Below are 9,485 nucleotides of genomic sequence, written 5' to 3'. Positions count from 1 at the left end.
CACGAGAAAGAGGTATACTGAACTCTGGGACACCTAATGGGCAGCTGCCACCTGGGAAGAGAGATGAAAGACAGTTTCATGGAGTAAGAGATATTTGGATCAAATAAAGAGGATATGTATGAGTTTCCTGGGCAAAGTATAGAGGGACCAGCATTGTAGGCTTAGAACTTAGAAGATAGTGAGTAGGCATAATGCAAATAACTTTGGAGGGATTAGTAGAAGCAAGAATGGGGGGGGAGCTTTCTTAATTACAACAAAACTTCTGTTTATAGCCTTAGAGCAAGCAATGAGAGTGACTGTGACATTTTAATCAGGGAATGGCATAATCAGATTATTATTGTTTAGAGGAAAAATAAATCCATATAGAATATGGATTTGAGCAAGGGAGGCCAGCTGAAAGTCTACTATGGTATTCAAAAGAAAACACGTTAATGGCTGAAAGTAAGGTGCTGCTCGTCATGGAAATTGAGTTCAATTTGTGAAATTAGGAGGTAAAATCAATGCGTATTTGATTTAGTGTATGAAGAAGAAGGAGGCACCAAGCATAATTTCTATGTTATTTTTTTCTTAAGTGGATGCATATTGGTTCACATTCATGACAAGTATGGAAATGTCATAAAACCAGTTTGGAAATGATAGTCTTATTATCAATTATAAGCATTTTTTGGTTAAGTTTAAAATATCAAAAGGAAATAGAGAATAAGAAAAAAAGAGTACAAGGCTGGAGACGTGTATTAGACATTCATCTCTGTATCGGTGGAACTGAAGTAACTGATAAAAGCTAGGACCACTAATTAATTTGAATGATGGCAGAATACAGATTTTAACTACACTAAAGAAGAAAACAAGCTTTCAAAGAGAGGAATTCATAAGGATAAAGACAAAGTAGGAGTGTTTGACATGAATAAAGTCAAAGGAAGACAGTTTAGAGAAAGAGAAAGAGATACATTCAAAAGTGTGCAAAATTTCCAGAGTCAAGTACAAGAAGGAAAAAGTCCCAATGGATTTAGTCACATCAAAGTGAGTTGTGATTTATTGAAATAATAGAACCAGAATCTGCTTTGCAAAAGGTTGATGAGTAAAAGGGAATTGAGAAGATAGAGACTGAATTTTAGAAAACTCAGTACCAGATTTCGAATGAGTCAGAGAAAGGAAAGTTCTGTATGATCTCACTTATATGTGGAATCCAAAAACAAACAAAACCAAACTCATAGATAAAGAAAACAGGTTGGTGGTTGCCAGAGCCAGGGAGTAGGAGTGGGTGAAATAGGTAAAAGTAGTCAAGAGTTACTGGCTTCTAGTTACGAAACAAATAAGTCATGGGATGTACATACAGCATGAGGACTATAGCTAATATTACTGTATTGCATATTTGCTAAGACAGTAGAATTTAGAAGTTCTCTCATCACAAGAAAAAAATTCCCATTAGGTGCGATGATGGATATTAACTAGACTTATTTGGCAATACCTGTACATATGAAATTATTTGTTATACACATGAAATTAATATATGTCAATTTTAACTCAATAACTTTAAAAAAGAAGGTTTGATTCCATGAGCTTGGGCCTCAAAACTCCCACAAGTTAAGTCAAAACATTTATAGATTTCCCCTCATGTCTTCCATTTCTCAGGGATTACTGTCCTTACTTTCTTGATGTCTAGTGTCTTGAAAACTGTCTGGGTGTTGTATGGAAACCAATTTGACAATAACTTTCATATTAAAAAAAATAAAATAAAACTAAATGCAATTTTCTTCAAAGAAAAAAGAAAACTGCATATGCAGGGTTTTGTGTGTGTGTGTGTGTGTGTGTGTGTGTGTGTGTGTAGTTGTTTAGTTTTTATAAGTCATGTGCATGAGGGTAAACCTTATGTACTGATTCCTGATAATCCACCTTGGCTGAAAATGGAAGCCCCTGCCTATAGATTTTTGACAGACTAAAGGTAGCATGTGAAAAGTCAAGAAAACCTCCAAGGTTTTGGCTTAAACTATTATAAATATGACTTTGCTATTAAACTGATAAGAACAGATACTATACTTGATCTTAGCCAAATGGCCAAGAAGTGATATTATGACTTTGCTATTAATTGAGGCAGAAAGACTCCTTAGTGATGTTCCTTAAATGGTGTTATTCTTTCCCCACAGTTCTCAAATCTGCCTGAAAATTAGAATCAGCTAGTGAGCTTCTTACAATACTCTTGAATTTCTCCCAAACCCTTACAGCAGAAGTTTTTTAGTGTGGCCCCAGGACACCGGTATCAGAAGATTTCCACATTATTCTCATGTTCAGTCATGGCTGGAAAGCAATGCTCTATACTATTGCTTCTGTCACTTTAATATGCTTATGAACCACTTAGGGAACTTATAAAATTCAAATTCTTATTCAGTTTTTCAAGGTGATAAACTTTGTATTTCTCACAATGTCCTAGCTGGTTCCAATGCTGCTGGTGCACATTTTGCACAGCAAGCTACTGATGCTATTCAAATCCATGACAGAGTGTAAAACATTTGTGTTAGCTATTCTGTATTAAAAAGATGTACGAAGTAAAAGATGTAATGGCTAATTAAGTTCGGCAGACAGTGAGTTAAACAAGGTTAGAGTTTTCTTTATTGCAAGATTTTTCATGGTTAATGCCCTCCTAAAGTTTATTTTTCCCATACTCCGTTTTCATGGAGCATGTTACAGGATTAGCAATTTGCAAAACTCACTATCTTGTACTAATGCAGAAGTTGAGCTATCTTCAAATAATCTTTGCTACTTTCTTAAAAGCTTACAATTTTACTGAGACATCCGTTTAACTGATTTGTTTTCAGTTTCCTAATCTGATTCACAACTTGATGATTCTAATTTATTTACAAATGCAAGTAGGTTTTACAAAAAAACAAATTAATCGGGCTTTAGATTTTAAAGTGATAATGTACCTACACATGATTCTTTGTTTATACTTAAAAAATGCTTTACAAATGAATATAATTTTTCTTTGTTCTCTTCTATAGCTTTCCCATGCACACATTTTCCTATGGTTTTCTTTGCATAATTTCATAGCATATTGTTTGTTGATGTATTTTTATTAACCAATATTTTGTGAAACAATGAGATAAGAGAAAAATAATCTTGGGGCACCTGGGTGGCTCAGTGGGTTAAGCATCCAACTTCAGCTCAGGTCATGATCTCATGGTTTGTGGGTTCGAGCCCCTTGTCGGTCTCTGTGTTTACAGTTCAGAGCCTGGAGCCTGCTTTGGATTATGTGTCTCCCCCTCTCTCTGCCTCTCCCCCACTCATGCTCTGCCTCTCTCTGTCTCTCAAAAATAAATAAATGATAAATGTCATGATAACATGACAGCCCCAAACCTGTGGGATGCAGCAAAGGCAGACATAAGAGGGAAGTATACAGCAAGACAGGCCTTCCTTAAGAAGGAAGAATGGTCTAAAATTCATTGCCTCTTCAGAAGCTGAGTGATAAAACCCAAGCTTGCCAGGATTTACAGACCTAGAGGTAAACATAAACTCATTTTACATAGATGCTCAAATGACAATGAGTCTTAGTTTCTGCTGCCTTATGTAGGAAGGACTTTGGCATCTCCCCTGATGCTCCTCATGCCACGATATTTAGGGTCATAAATATTTTAAACTTCCCAAGAAGTTTATGTCTCACAAATACTCAGGTTCTTTTTTTTTATGTTCCAATCTCTTTTCTAGATGTATTGCTCATCGCATGGATTTGCTGCTCTACCAGAGGCAGAGATCCAATTAAGGGACATCATCAACAGATGGATCAAGCTGTGGTATGAAGGGGGTGTGGATCCTGATAGAGAATTGGTTAACTGACACCAGAGATACATGAAATGGATGGAAAATCAAAATGAATGTACATTAACTTAAATTTTCTATCCCATTATCTTCATTAATATGAGTTTACTGTGCTAAAACACTCTTGTTCAGCAATGTAAAATTCCAAAAAGTTTCATTCCAGGAACTTTTTGAAAGATACAGCAACTCTTCAATGGGAAGCATCAAATAATAGTTTACACCTTACAACTCCTTTAATCCCTTACTACAAATCTTTGCCTGGCTGTTCTTACCAATTCTAAATTATTCCATCACGATTCTTATCCTAATTGAGCCCCTCCTCTGAAGTACCCTCTATAAACAAGACATCAAAATCTTAACAAATATCCCAACTTTGTCATTCTCTCTCAGAGATGTTGCTATGGCACTGTCAAAGTGGTGTTCTCATGTTAGAATGTGAATATTTTTCTTCCTCTGCACAAACAGGACTTTCTAACAGAGATAAAGAGCGCTCTATAATGATAAAGAAGCTATCTTTTTTTTCCTAAAATCATTTACTTCTCATATTCTAAGGTGATAGTTTTGGAGCCATGTGTTTATATTTCAAATGGTAATAAAATCCAGAGCCAATGTTTACATTCTAAATGTGAAAACCTAGGTGATTTTCCCCTTCTCTCCCTAAGAAAGGATTTGTTTACATTCCAAACTAAAAAAAGACCCATCTATCTCTACACAGACTGGAGTGAGGAGTGGGGTTACTATGCCAACACCTATATGTTAAGCCTCCAATTTCAAAATTTTGATTCTTCTCCTATAGTATAGGTCCTCTCTACTCCCCTCCACATGCAGGTCTGTTTGACTCTCACCATGTTGCCTCCTGGAAGAAAATGGAGCATGGACAAACAGTACTAAGATATTCTATAAATAAATAATCAGTTTTGCCTTTGATCCAGAAACCTTGTATATACTGTCAGAATAAAATAAAATATAAATATATATTTACTCCTTATCATATAAGCATTAAAATTAGCCTCCTGTTACTAATAGGCTGTTTTGGTGACATTTTTGAGAACCAGTATTCTATGGTGCTGAATTTCACAATGGTTTTGTAAAGAAAAAAAGGAAAAGAGGAAAAGAGAGGAGAGGAGAGGAGAGGAGAGGAGAGGAGAGGAGAGAAGAGAAAAGTGAAAAAAGAAAAGAGAAAAAGAAAAGAGAAAAGAAAAGAAAAGAAAAGAAAAGAAAAGAAAAGAAAAGAAAAGAAAAGAAAATCACCTCAGCTATTCAGTCTTTGCAAGCTCTGAAAGCACCTTGATGGTAGTAAAGCTTCAGAAAGCACCATGCTCCTTCATTGTTTGCTTCCTTCCCCTATTACCCTACAAAACCCCACATAATCCACAAGCAAGACATAGATATCAAGTTTTGCAAACTAATGCCTAAGGGATTAATCGATCCATTTATTACAGTAAAACTCCAACTAGGGCTCAGTAAAGACACCTTACTATAATCCAAAATATATCTATGGCCCAAATACCCCTACATGACACACAAGAGATTCAGGGCAATGAGTGACTCTCTACATCTCCAGTAAAATGTTAAGTTTTTTTTCAAAGCTTTTCAGATGGAACCATGTGTTATACTGTTATTCCTGACTTTGCCAAAAAATTTCAGTCAGCCTCCAAAAGTCTGTCCTATATTCCCTGTGCTCACTTCGTCCTCCAGCCTCTCTGCTGTCCTGCTATAATCCTAAATTCCCAGTATAAAAGTCATCCAAACACTGAAAGATCGCTTCCATGCTTCATCATTCTGGTTTGAAATTTCATAGATTTTAATGCGGTCTTATTTTTAACATGTAAAACTATATAAAATGTGGTGCTTCTTAAGTATTTATGTGTCTTACAAATTACTTTGGGTCTTGTCACATTGCAGATTGTGATTCAATAAGCCCAGGTAGGGTTTGCGTGCCTGTATTTCCAACAAGCTCCCAGGTGATGCTGCCATTGATGGTCTAAAGACTCCACATGAGGTAGCAAGGTGTTATAGGAAAACAAGCCTCCAGGAGAAGAGTTTGCACATTTCAATAAATGTAAGGAAGACCTTCTAACACAGGATGAGCTATTATTGATTAAAATGCGGAAGCCAACTGTGTAAAGATGTGAGAATTGCCCTTCAAAGGGAATTAGTGATAGCTGGATACTAAATCCTTGCCTTTACCTTCTCTTTTCCTCTGTTCTTTTCCTTCTTCTCTTCCCATTGTGTCTAAATACCCATTCTTGTTTCTTCTTTTGCATTTCTGTACTAATATTTAATCTCCTTTTATCCCCTTCCATTCAACTTCTAAGAAATGATTTTTATATTTCTGCTTATTACTTTCAGGTTCATTTCCTAATTGTCTTGCTAAGCTCTGCATGGTTCCATCTAACTCACCCACATTCAGGATGATCTCATAAAGAAATGGGCTATCAATATTGCACAATCATTTTTGAGGGGCATTAAAAAGATCGTAGCATTGTGAGTTATGCTAGACCAAAAGATACATAATATTCTCTAACAGTAAGCTTCCCCAAGTGTAGCTTAAGCAAGTCTGTAGTGATTATATTTTGTTTTTATTTTTGTCTAAATGTTTTTACTTAAAACAAATCATTGTGCCAAGAAAGAGCTGACTTTCCCCATTCCAAATTAAAACACACCACAATAGAGGCAAATGTGGTGTGGTAGGATTGGTCCACTATGTGAATGGATATCCTTCTACTCACTGTGGTTGGGGCAACTTAATTCATCAGCAGTCATTCTTACACAACGTATCAACCCCAAAGTATTAATGTCACACAAAAGGGAGTGGTCTTAATATCATGAATGGGGCAGTATGTTCTACAAATGCTAAAATGTAGAAGCACGAACACAAAAATTAAATAGTTCGGATAATTTTCCATTTCTGCTTACTCCTGTAATAAAAAGTAGTGTTGGGGTCTGACACCTAGATTTGGTTTTTATTCTGGCCATTTACAAAGTGTTTCCCCACCTGACTTGTATCAGTAGGGTTATGGATAAAAGTTCATTAACTTTTTTAAAAAAATAGTGTTTATTTACTTTTGAGAAAGAGAGGGAGAGAGAGAGAGAGAGAGAGAGAGAGAGAGCGCACAAGCAAGGAAGGAGCAGAGAGAAAGGGAGACACAGAATTCAAAGCAGTCTCCAGGCTCTGAGCTGTCAGCACAGAGCCCGATGTGAGGCTCAAACTCATGAACCGTGAGATCATGACCTGAGCTGAAGTCAGACGCTCAACCGATGGAGCCACCCAGATGCCTAAACTTTTTTTTTTTAATTTTAGAGAGAGAGAGCATGTGAGTCAGGGAGAGAAGTGGAGGGGGAGGGAGAGAGAGACAGAGACAGAGACAGAGAAGGAGAGAGAATCTTAAGTAGGCTCCATGCTCAGGGCAGAGCTTGATGTGGAGCTCTATCCTACAACCTTGCAATCATGACCTGAGCCAAAATCAAAAGTTGAACACTCAACCAATGGAGCCACCCAGGTACCCCAAAAGTTCATTCACTATGGAGAGAGGTGTAACTACTCCTTCCTCCTCTACTTGTTTTCATGCTCATGTTCTTTGGGGTGGTTGCTATCTGAGTCTTTTATAGCCACTTGGCTATTTGGCTTCTTCCAAAAACTTGTCCAAATCAAAAGGACCTTCCTCAAACTGAACTGGTCCTTCTCGGCCTCTTTGTCTGTGGTCCAAACCAGAAAACTCCTTATTGAGAACAACTCTGTTGGTCTTTATTCTGGCTTCTAGGTCATCACCATACCTGACCTTGTCCAGAATTTTACTGGGCCTGTAAATATTCTGCACCATTATCTTTGACACCTCTGCAGACTTGATCACAAACATTGTAAATTTCATTTTTTACACCTGTAAAAATACTGTCCATACCCTTGGATTGCTTGAAGGGCACTTGGTCATACTGAACGTCATTGGACATTTGAGGATTGGGCACATGAAGAGCGATGACGTCACTGATACCTCGATTTTCATTTGTCTGTAGTTTTGACCTCTTATTAGGAGCTTCCCTGGAAAGATTCCAGTCATGTGGTCTGTCTTTTTACCTGTCATGCCAGATTTCATCCCTCCCATGGGCCTCCCAATCCTCTTTTTTCACATGGGTTTTGATCCCAGCTCTTCTCTCACTGGCTTTCTGGGCTGTTTCTCTAAGATTCTCTCCATGTTTCTTCTTTTCTTTTTGAGCCATCTCTCTCTCTACTTGAGAATGCATTTTTACAGCTTCATGAACATTCTGGCCAGCAATATAGTGGGCTTCTGCCAGCTTGGCAATGTTCTCATTGAGACGAAATGTCTGCAACCCTCTTCTGCTCTCAGCCAAACATTTGCCTAATGGAATTGTACAACCCTTTGCATTTTTCCGGTTTGAAATATAAGGAGGAATCTTCCATTCTTATGGCTCCTTCATGGTCATCTTTTGGCTAGGAGAATGCATGACAGGCACAGGAGGAGAAGGTGGTCCTTGGGGAGCTTTCTTATTAATCTTGAACCTTGGAGGTTCCACTGTATCTTTCAGCATTATCACCATCCAAATAACTCTCTGTTTAGCTCCAGAGTCGAAAGCCACTCTTGGTTGAGATGGTGAGTATCAAATACACGGAGCAGCTGTCAGTTTATTAGCTGCTCACACTGGCATGGCTGCAGCAACCTTCTATGATACAGATTTTTCTAGGGCTACCCTTGTCTTTTCTGTTAGCTCTTTAATGGCTTCTTCATCAGGTCTTTGCAGGTCTGGATCATCTGCATTCATGGCTTCCTTGGGAACCAGGTCAGTGTACTTGCCATAAATGACCTTGTTGTTTGACTGTCCTGGATGAGCAATTGCATTATATTTAAATTTCCTTCAGGATCTACCTGAATGGCCTGTGCATTTGACATTTTTTTTTCTTTCATCACATATCTAGTGGATACTGGGCAATATAGGTCTCTGGAAAAGTACCTCCAGCTCCAAAATCCTCTAATAATCACAGTATCCAGTTTTTCTGGTACCCCATATGGTCTTTGAGAGACCAGAGAGGTCCGTCGTGATCTCTGGGATCTTCCCTTTTCTTCAGCCTCAAGCTGGTCCTAAGATAGCTGAGTAGGTGAAGGTAAAAAGCTGGTAAACATCTTGTTCTTCTTCCAGAGTGAACCGTAATGATTTTTTTTAGATGTTCTCTACTGTATCATCTTACCTACTATCTTCAACACATACACATACACACATAATTTTATTATAAACATTGTATTAGCTTTACTGAAGCCATTTTACAGGTATATTGTTTTTCAAAAAAAGAAACATTCTGAACTTATTGCTGTTTTGATCTTTTATTTCTTTTTTTGTGTTTCTTCTTTTATTTGAACGTATTTTATACAGATACAGGGACAAGAGTTAAAATGTGAAATAAATTTTCTGGAAATAGATTGTCTTGTTTGGAGAGCATAAATAAATCCGAGTACTATAATTTCTTTTCTAGTTGAAGTAGAAAAGGGGTATATAAGTTAAGGTTATGAGATAAAACTAGTTTTTTATGGTATTATTTTTTTTTCTTATTTTGGCTTTTTGCTACATTCCTGTCTTGTGACTAAGAAGAAAAGTAGAGGAAGCTTGCAAGGAAAATCAGCTATAGAGACTGTGAGATCATCAGTATAGAAGATAGAAACAAC

General features: G+C 37.2%; 2 pseudogenes; both read right to left on the bottom strand.

Annotated features, from left to right (window-relative positions):
- Positions 1-1,902: 1,902 nt before the first annotated feature.
- LOC124521486 (uncharacterized) lies at positions 1,903-2,067 on the bottom strand (annotated as a pseudogene).
- Positions 2,068-7,326: 5,259 nt separating this feature from the next.
- LOC124521138 (SNW domain-containing protein 1-like) lies at positions 7,327-8,948 on the bottom strand (annotated as a pseudogene).
- Between the last annotated feature and the right edge of the window lie 537 nt (positions 8,949-9,485).

The sequence above is a fragment of the Lynx rufus genome, unplaced genomic scaffold (assembly GCF_022079265.1).
Source record: "Lynx rufus isolate CCGP_SWC_20201006 ecotype Redwood Valley unplaced genomic scaffold, mLynRuf1.p SCAF_3, whole genome shotgun sequence".
Taxonomy (NCBI): domain Eukaryota; kingdom Metazoa; phylum Chordata; class Mammalia; order Carnivora; family Felidae; genus Lynx; species Lynx rufus.
Note: the sequence above shows the minus strand (reverse complement) of the source record. Positions and strands in the feature narration are given on the sequence as shown.